Source organism: Mercurialis annua, linkage group LG2, assembly GCF_937616625.2.
Source record: "Mercurialis annua linkage group LG2, ddMerAnnu1.2, whole genome shotgun sequence".
Taxonomy (NCBI): Eukaryota; Viridiplantae; Streptophyta; class Magnoliopsida; order Malpighiales; family Euphorbiaceae; genus Mercurialis; species Mercurialis annua.
In genome coordinates, this window is record NC_065571.1 from 48,300,740 (window position 1) to 48,309,128 (window position 8,389).

The window sequence follows — 8,389 nt, forward strand, 5'->3', positions numbered from 1 at the left end:
TTGGGTAAAATAGGTTTTTTTTTAATTTTTTAGATCAAACAAGTGAAAAAACTAGAATTAATTAAAAAAAACTGTTGGGAATCGATAAAAAATTATTGACGATTAGTCTAATCCAATTTATAAATTTTAATTCATTATCAGAACGGATCAGTCTCTGATCCCGGCTTAACAGGTTGATCAGGTCTATTTTTATATCAATTAATGTATGTATATTTATATTTATATATTTACTACAATTAATATTTATTTTTAATATAAATAAAAATTATAATTATCTAAATTTAAATTTATTACTAATAATTTTAAAAACTTAATAAAAAAATTAAAACCATTAAAATAATAAATATTAGAAATCAATTGTAAATTTTTTAAAATAATTCTAATAAGCATTTCGATTAGTTTTCATTGTTACTTGAAAACCCTATTATAACATATTACAAACACTCATTTGAAATAAATAAACAACTTGACACTTTTAAATTAATAAAAAACTAGTTTATGTTATACCAAATTTAAAAAAATATAAAAAGTTTAGACACCATTAATGTGATTTGTTTCAACCACAAATGATAGTTAAATATCAAATTAATCAAATAAAGACATCAATTCATCTAAGTAATAAATTAGACAAATAAACGCCTAATACATTTTATATTAGTTTGAATTTGAATCAAGATTCATTCATCTATGCCCCCAATGGAAAAAGAGATTAGAATTTGGAAATTTTAAATTGAACTATATTTGAATCAATCAATAATGCTCATACGAATTCTTACCATACCAGACATACTTTTTTGAACATGAGTAAAGACTCAAGACTAATATTTCACACCTTCTCTCTATAAAACTTTCACATCTTCTTCCTTTATTTTTTTTTTTGAGAGAGTGAGAAAATATTTTTTTTGGCTAACCAGAAAATCATCTTATCTCTGCCCATATTACTAGTTATTATAGATCTATTTTTTAATTCAACAATTTTTTGTTAAAATTTTATTTACGATTTGAATTTTTTATTTTATCATGTTTGAATAAAAGTTAAGGTCTTTTTTATCCTTTTTGATTAGATTTTTTAGATATCTCAAAATATTTTAGTGTTTGTTTGATCTTTATAATCAAGGTTTTATTGATCTAAGAAATAAAAAGGTTGTGGATCTAACTTTTTATAATTATGAGATAGTATCATAAAAATTCATCAATTTTAGACGTTTTCTCATTTTAATGACGCCGTTTAAAAGTCGTCGTTTACGTACACCAACTAATAATTTTTCCCAAATCCATACACGGTTCAAAAATCCGGTGAAAATTGCTGATGTGTCAGTATTCAGTTCGTTATGGCATGTCACTTTCCAGTTACCAACTCAACAATTTTCATCGGATTTTTGAACGGTGTGTGGATTTGAGAAAAATTGATAGTTCGTGTATGAAAATGACAATTTTTAAACAGCGTGATTAAAATGGGAAAACGTGTAATGTTGGTGAATTTTTATGACATTAACCCTTAGAATTTAATGAAAAGGAAGATCGGAAATAGTATGCTTCAATGGATCAAGCGGATCGAATGGCAAATTGGAAAAAGAAAATATCGAAACACCCTCACAACGGCCTCTCAACAGAATTGTTGTGTTAATGTTCGAGAATTATATCTAGAATTTTTTTATTTTTGATTATTTATTGTTTATTATTTAGTAGTTTAAAATTTGAAAGATCATATATATACTTTTATTATATGACTTTCACTCTTTATAAGTTTAATTTTTATAATTGATTCTAGCTGTGAAAAATATATATATCTTCCACTATTCTCATCTTTCTATAATATTTATTGGTATTCATTAAGTAAGAGTATCTCCAATAACACTTTTTATAATAGAAAATATTTTTGACAAAATAGAAAATATTTCAAAAATAAAAAAATATTATTTTTAGTTTTTGTCCAATATACTCTCTAATTAATAATTTATTTTATTTTTATAAATATTAATCTATTAATTTAATTATTTATAATTTATAATTTTTATTATTTTAAATATTAAAAATAAAATAAAATAAAATTTTCAAGAGCAAAAATCATCAAAATTATTTTGAAATTTAAATTTTTATTGATAAGATTTGAAATACAGAGTGATTTGCCTCACTATAAGGAGAGCCAAATTCGGGTTTTTGATATTTCTGTGCCTCATAGGTAATAAAAATTTCGGTTGTGTGCCTCTTTGGAATTTAATTCTGAAAGAGTGCATGGACCCACTGTCACGGCCCAAAATCGAGGGCCGCGACCGGCGCTAGTGAATGGGAATTTTGGTTCCAAAACCCGTAGCAAGCCTAAATTTACCTAAAAAAATTTCGCGTCTCAAAATCGTTATAATACTTAGTAAAACAATTTTCGAAAAATCGGCAATATAACGCCTGTAAGTTTAATAAACCACACCTGTTAAAAACACACAAACCACCCTGTATAACATACCAAATAACCATATATTAAATTCCTGGTTAATTCACTTTTCGAAAATACATTACTAGTACAAGGTGTGAAACAAGTATAAATCATTTGCTATCGGCTAGGTCTATTATCATGACTACTGCAGCTCTAAAAGAATATGAAATAACTGAGACTTCCGGAACAACAAATGGAAGCTCGACCACATCGCCATATATTAATCCTGAAAGGAAACACTATTGGGGGGTCAGACAACGCTGAGTGAGTTCACTATTTACTAACGGTATTATAATTCAAACAAGGTCGCATTAACGATAAAACACGTTTTTCTAAATATTTCAACAATAAACTTGTATTTAAACATACTTCGATAATAAACGATAAATTAAACATAAATAAACATAAAATATAATTAATAGTTTCCAATATCAGATCCGTTCGAAACCCTAAACCCAAGTGCTACGGACTTATTGGACATAATTGACGATAACTATTTTTCGAATCATATCGTCCGAGTGGCCGGGTCCCGAGATAGTTCGACCGAATTACCCGCTACCACGTGGCATAGTCCCGAGATAGTTCAACCGAGTTACATCATGCCACTACTTAATCCCAAGTTGTGGGTCCCGAGATAGTTCGACCGAGTTACCCACTAGACACAGGTCCCGAGATAGTTCAACCGAGTTACCTTGTGTCTATCACATTTCTCTTATCCTCCTTATTCCATTAATCGATCGATATTCACAATTTATCATTTCAAATCATTGACCATAGACGCCTAGACTCGTATCAGTACTGGTGATCACACAGCCTATTGACGCCCAATAGGTAGCTCGTTTCCCACGGATCACTTATTGGGTCTAATAAAATTTCATGTAATAAATATACGTTTAATATTAACTATTAAAGTAACAAGTACTTTATTAAAGCGTTATAAACTTCTATATTAAACATATAAGCTTTAAGCTTTTAGAATAAACAAGCATCTTTATTATACGCTTCGTGCTATTTAAAATGATACGCATCATTTCGAAGGCGTATCTACGATATGGCAATAATTATTTTTACCCCATGATCCTCTTAATAAAATCAACGAACATTATAATTCGATGATAAAGTAAAATGTAAAATTCTGTAATTCTAACTTTATTCGTATGCGACCTTTTATAAAATATAACCTATTTTACTCATTTATAGCATGAAATAGAGTATTAATAAAAATCAAAAACTTATTATTTAAAAAAATACCTTAATGAAGCTCTAGTAATATTAATATCAATTCTATATGTAAACACGTAAGTTTAAAACTAAAACATTTAATCAAATAGATGTATCTATTTATATATAAAAATAATAATACTCGAAAGTAAATCGCGAACTCACCTCGATCGCTTAATCCAAATATAATAACAAGCAAATAAAATGAACGGCACGTCGCTTAATCACCCACTTCCTTCAAATCATCAGTCATATGGTTCGTAGAATCTATAAATAAAAATATAATGTTATATTATATTTTAGGCTTATTCACCAAAAAATACCAAACCTTTGCGTCTCGAGTCAGATTTAGCCAAACCTTTAAAAACCACCAAATTTAGCCAAACCTTATATGTTATGTGTCAATTGTGGCCATTTTTGAATCGAACCGAAATTGTTGCCCACATGTCATCCATGTCACCTCCAACTCAACAAAATTTGCTGACATGGCATATTTCAAACCACTAACCCAACTTAATCAAATCAAATAATAAACCAAAAAAAATCAAACCCAACTAAATCAAATTAATTACTAAAATTCATATTTTAATTATCTCAACATTATAATATTAAAAAAAAATCACCGCCACACCACTTCGACCTCCCCGTTTTTTTCCGACTCCCGATGTATATTTAAAATAATAAATTATTTATAATTAATAAATTAACATCACGCAAAATTTTAATTAATTTTATTAAATTAAAAATATCCGGTAAAAAATTAAATTAATAATTAAAATTTTTATACATAATAAAAAAACATTTATTTTCTGTTTCGATGAGTTTTGTTAAATATTAAATAAAATAAAGAATTAAAAAATCCGTTCCGATGGGATTCGTTTTCAGGCGAACCAAAGTTCGTCTGAAAACGAACCTCTGTTCATCTTCCATGGATGATGAACAGAAGTTGTTCATCTTCCATTGAAGATGTTCATCGTCTTCTTGAAGAAGACGATGAACAGAGCTTCGTCTTCTTCATGAAGACGAAGAACGGATCTTTGTCTTCATGAAGAAGACGAAGAACGGATCTTCGTCTTCTTCATGAAGACGAAGAAACAGATCTTCGTCTTCATGAAGAAGACGGAGATCAGATCTTCGTCTTCTTCATGAAGACGTAGATCAGATCCCAGGGATCCCTGGGATCTGTTCTTCGTTATAAAAAGAAGAACAGATCACAGGGATCCCAGGGATCTGTTCTTCGTTACAAAATGAAGAACAGATCCCAGAGATCTGTTCTTCATTGAACAGATCCCCCTGGGATCTGTTCCTTCAACGGGGGATCTGTTCCTTCGTTGAAGAACAGATCCCAGGTGGGATCTGTTCTTCAACGAAGAACGACGAAGAAAATTCCACCGGAAAGAAAAATTCCGGCGGTGGTGGTCGGTCATCCGGGCGGAGGTGGTCCGACGAGGAGCATACTGTGTTCCGTAAAAAAATTTTAAAAAAAATATTTATGAAATTATTTATTATATAAAAAAATTAGATAATAATTTAATTTTTTAACGGATATTTTTAATTGAATAAAATTAATTAAAATTTTGCGTGATGTTAATTTATTAATTATAAATAATTAATTATTTTAAATATACATCGGAGTCGGGAAAAACCGGGGAGGTCGAAGTAGTGTGGCGGTGATTTTTTTTAATATTATAATGTTGAGATAATTAAAATATGAATTTTAGTAATTAATTTGATTTAGTTGGGTTTGATTTTTTTTTGGTTTATTATTTGGTTTGATTAAGTTGGGTTAGTGGTTTAAAATGTGCCATGTCATCAAATTTTGCTGAGTTGGAGGTGACGTGGATGACATGTGGGCAACAATTTCGGTTCGATTCAAAAATGGCTACAATTGACACATAACGTATAAGGTTTGGCTAAATCTGGTGGTTTTTAAAGGTTTGGCTAAATCTGACTCGAGACGCAAAGGTTTGGCATTTTTTGGTGAATAAGCCTATATTTTATCCATAAACTTAGTTTCTTTAATAAACTTAAAACTTATATTTAAGTATATGAACTTGAATCGATATAAACCCTTTCTTTGACGCTTTTCTTCTTAAACACACTTCATCTCCTCAATTTATCTTTTTAACAATTCGTTTAAATAAACTATCTTTAAATCCATATTCAAGTATTTATACTTGAATTAAAACTATTCTTTTACTTTTAACACTTTCTTTCTTAAACTACACTTTTGAATATCTAGCATTTTCGTACGAAATTACTTAACGTTTTTTGTATTTAGCTTCGCCAAATCCTTAACATTTTAAGAGTTTACTTAAACCCAAAAACTCCAATCTCAAACACATACAATTTACCTTTTAACAACTTGTCCAAATTATCAACATTTTAACTCGATAAATAGCGTGGTTAGGTTGGCACCTAACCATCACCGCCGCCACCATCTCCGGCCTGTCCATTGGCCGGAGAAGGTCTGCTTTTACAGCAGACCTGGGCTGCTCTCAGGGCAGACCATAGGGTCTGCTCTCTGAGCAGCCCTGCTTGCTCGTCGAGCAAGCTTTAGCTTGCTCGAAGAGCAAGCTGACTCTGCTCGTAAGAGCAGTACCTGCTGCTCTTGCGAGCAGGTCGGGTTCAGGTCTCCCATGGCCTGAACTCAGCTCCTATTTTGTTCTTTAAATCAGCCAATAATCACCTTAAATCATCAACAAAGCAATTCACTTCAATTCCATAAGAAATCTCTTAAATTTCATACAAACTCACTTAAAAACATATATAAACCATAAATTAAACCTTTAATTATCTTGTTCTTTAATCTCATAAACCCTACCTCTAAACATTAAATTCAGCCCCTAAGACAAGGTACCCATCAACACATGAATACCCAATTTAAACTCATCTAATTATGGCAATCTAACATGATTTAACCATCAAAATCATCAATCCACAACTCCATAGCACAAACAGCCCCAAAGTTCTTAAATCCTGACTGAAATTCGAATTTCTTACCTTGAATTGAATCCTTAGATCAGTAGGAAATCCTTCCCTCGTTCCAACGCCGCGAAAATCGCTCAAAACGGACAAGAAATGAAGCTTTGGTGATGAATAGAAGTTTTAAGAAATTTAGAGAAGATGGAGTTCTTCTTCTCTTTATGTTTGCTGGAAATGAATATTTGAAGAACAAATATTCATATGTAAATGACACAAATGGCTTGGCAAAATGCTTCTTTAGGTCCTTTAAGTTGTTAACTTTCACCATTCAATTTCTAATTTAAAATCCTTAGGTAATAATCTTAGAATTAACCAATTCTTTTTTTTTGTACCGAGTTTAAATCCAATTTTTCAAACGTCTATAAATTATACGGGGTCCTTTTAACTAATCCAAACATATTAGTTATTGCCTTTTCCTTAAAAAAAAAAATTTATTTAACCGTATAATTTATTTGTCGCGCTGAAACTCGTCTTTTAAAATAATATTCCAAATATTTATAGATTCTCTTAAAATAATCCAATTAATAAAATTTACGGATATTATTTAAATATCCATTTTAAAATCATTTATTTTATTTAATGAAAATTTCTCCAATTTTTCCATTAAATCCCGACATGTTTCTCTATATTCAAATACGAGATAAATTTTAATTCCGATTAATTTAATCTAATAACATAATCCAACTTTATTAAAATTCATTCTTCATTAAAATTCTATTTTCCGTCTCATTTACGGAAATTCCATCTTATTTAGCTATAATTGGCTAAAATAATATAATTAATCCAATAAATACTTTTACCAAAAACACGGGGTATTACACCCACGCGTTCCGCATTGTAGGAATGCGGAACACGTGGCGTTTCGCATTCCTACAATGCGGAAAGTGTTAAGAAGCTAATTAATTGCTTAATCAGCTGCTTATAGCAATGCGGAACGTTACTTCTTCCCAATGATTGGGGAGCACTTTTGTCTCCTCAATCATTGGGAGATGCAAATGATTAGACCAATCATTGCTAAAAAAAATTAATAAGTAATTTTTTTTAAAAAAATGTAATATTAATAAACGATATAAATTAATAACAATTTTAAATTATTGACAAATGTTATAATTTTAATAAACAATATAAATTAATAAACGATTTTCTTCTATTGAACCTTCATTAAATAAATAAAATAAAAAATAAAAACACTGAAAGTGGTCGACTTTGTCCGAATCCAAAACGTTAAATATAAAAGATTGATGGAAAAAAATATTATAAATATTTATTTTCAATGGCCGAGGTCGGATGGTGGAACTTTGTTGGTATGAGCCAGTTAGCTAGCTAGCTTTAGCTATATGCAAGAAATCATAAACATTTGATTAGTTAGATTGCAATAGGTGAGGTTGTTCAATGCCTTCTGCCTATAATTATAAATACATTATACAATATTCTGCCAAGAAAACCAGTGGTAGGAATTTGTTTGCTTATTAATTAAATTATTCGACATCGTCTCTAAGAATAATGAAAACAAAACATAAAAATAATTAACTTTTATAACCATTTGTTAAAATCGTTGGTTAAATAAAATTAATATTAAATCATTTGTTAAAATCGTTATTAATTTATATCGTTTGTTAATATTATATTGTTTTTTAATTTTTTTTCCAGGAATGATTGGCGTAATCATTGCATCTCCCCAATGATTGGGGAGACAAAAGTGCTCCCCAATCATTGGGGAGAAGCAACGTTCCGCATTGCTACACTGCGGAA

General features: G+C 29.8%; 1 long non-coding RNA gene across 1 annotated transcript; it reads right to left on the reverse strand.

The window, feature by feature from the left end:
- Positions 1 to 2,453: 2,453 nt before the first annotated feature.
- Positions 2,454 to 6,945, reverse strand: LOC126667337 (uncharacterized). Its single transcript, XR_007638162.2, has 3 exons — positions 6,656 to 6,945; positions 3,818 to 3,919; positions 2,454 to 2,670 (listed from the first exon to the last, which is right to left on the reverse strand). It is a non-coding gene; the product is annotated as an uncharacterized LOC126667337 (long non-coding RNA).
- Positions 6,946 to 8,389: the final 1,444 nt, after the last annotated feature.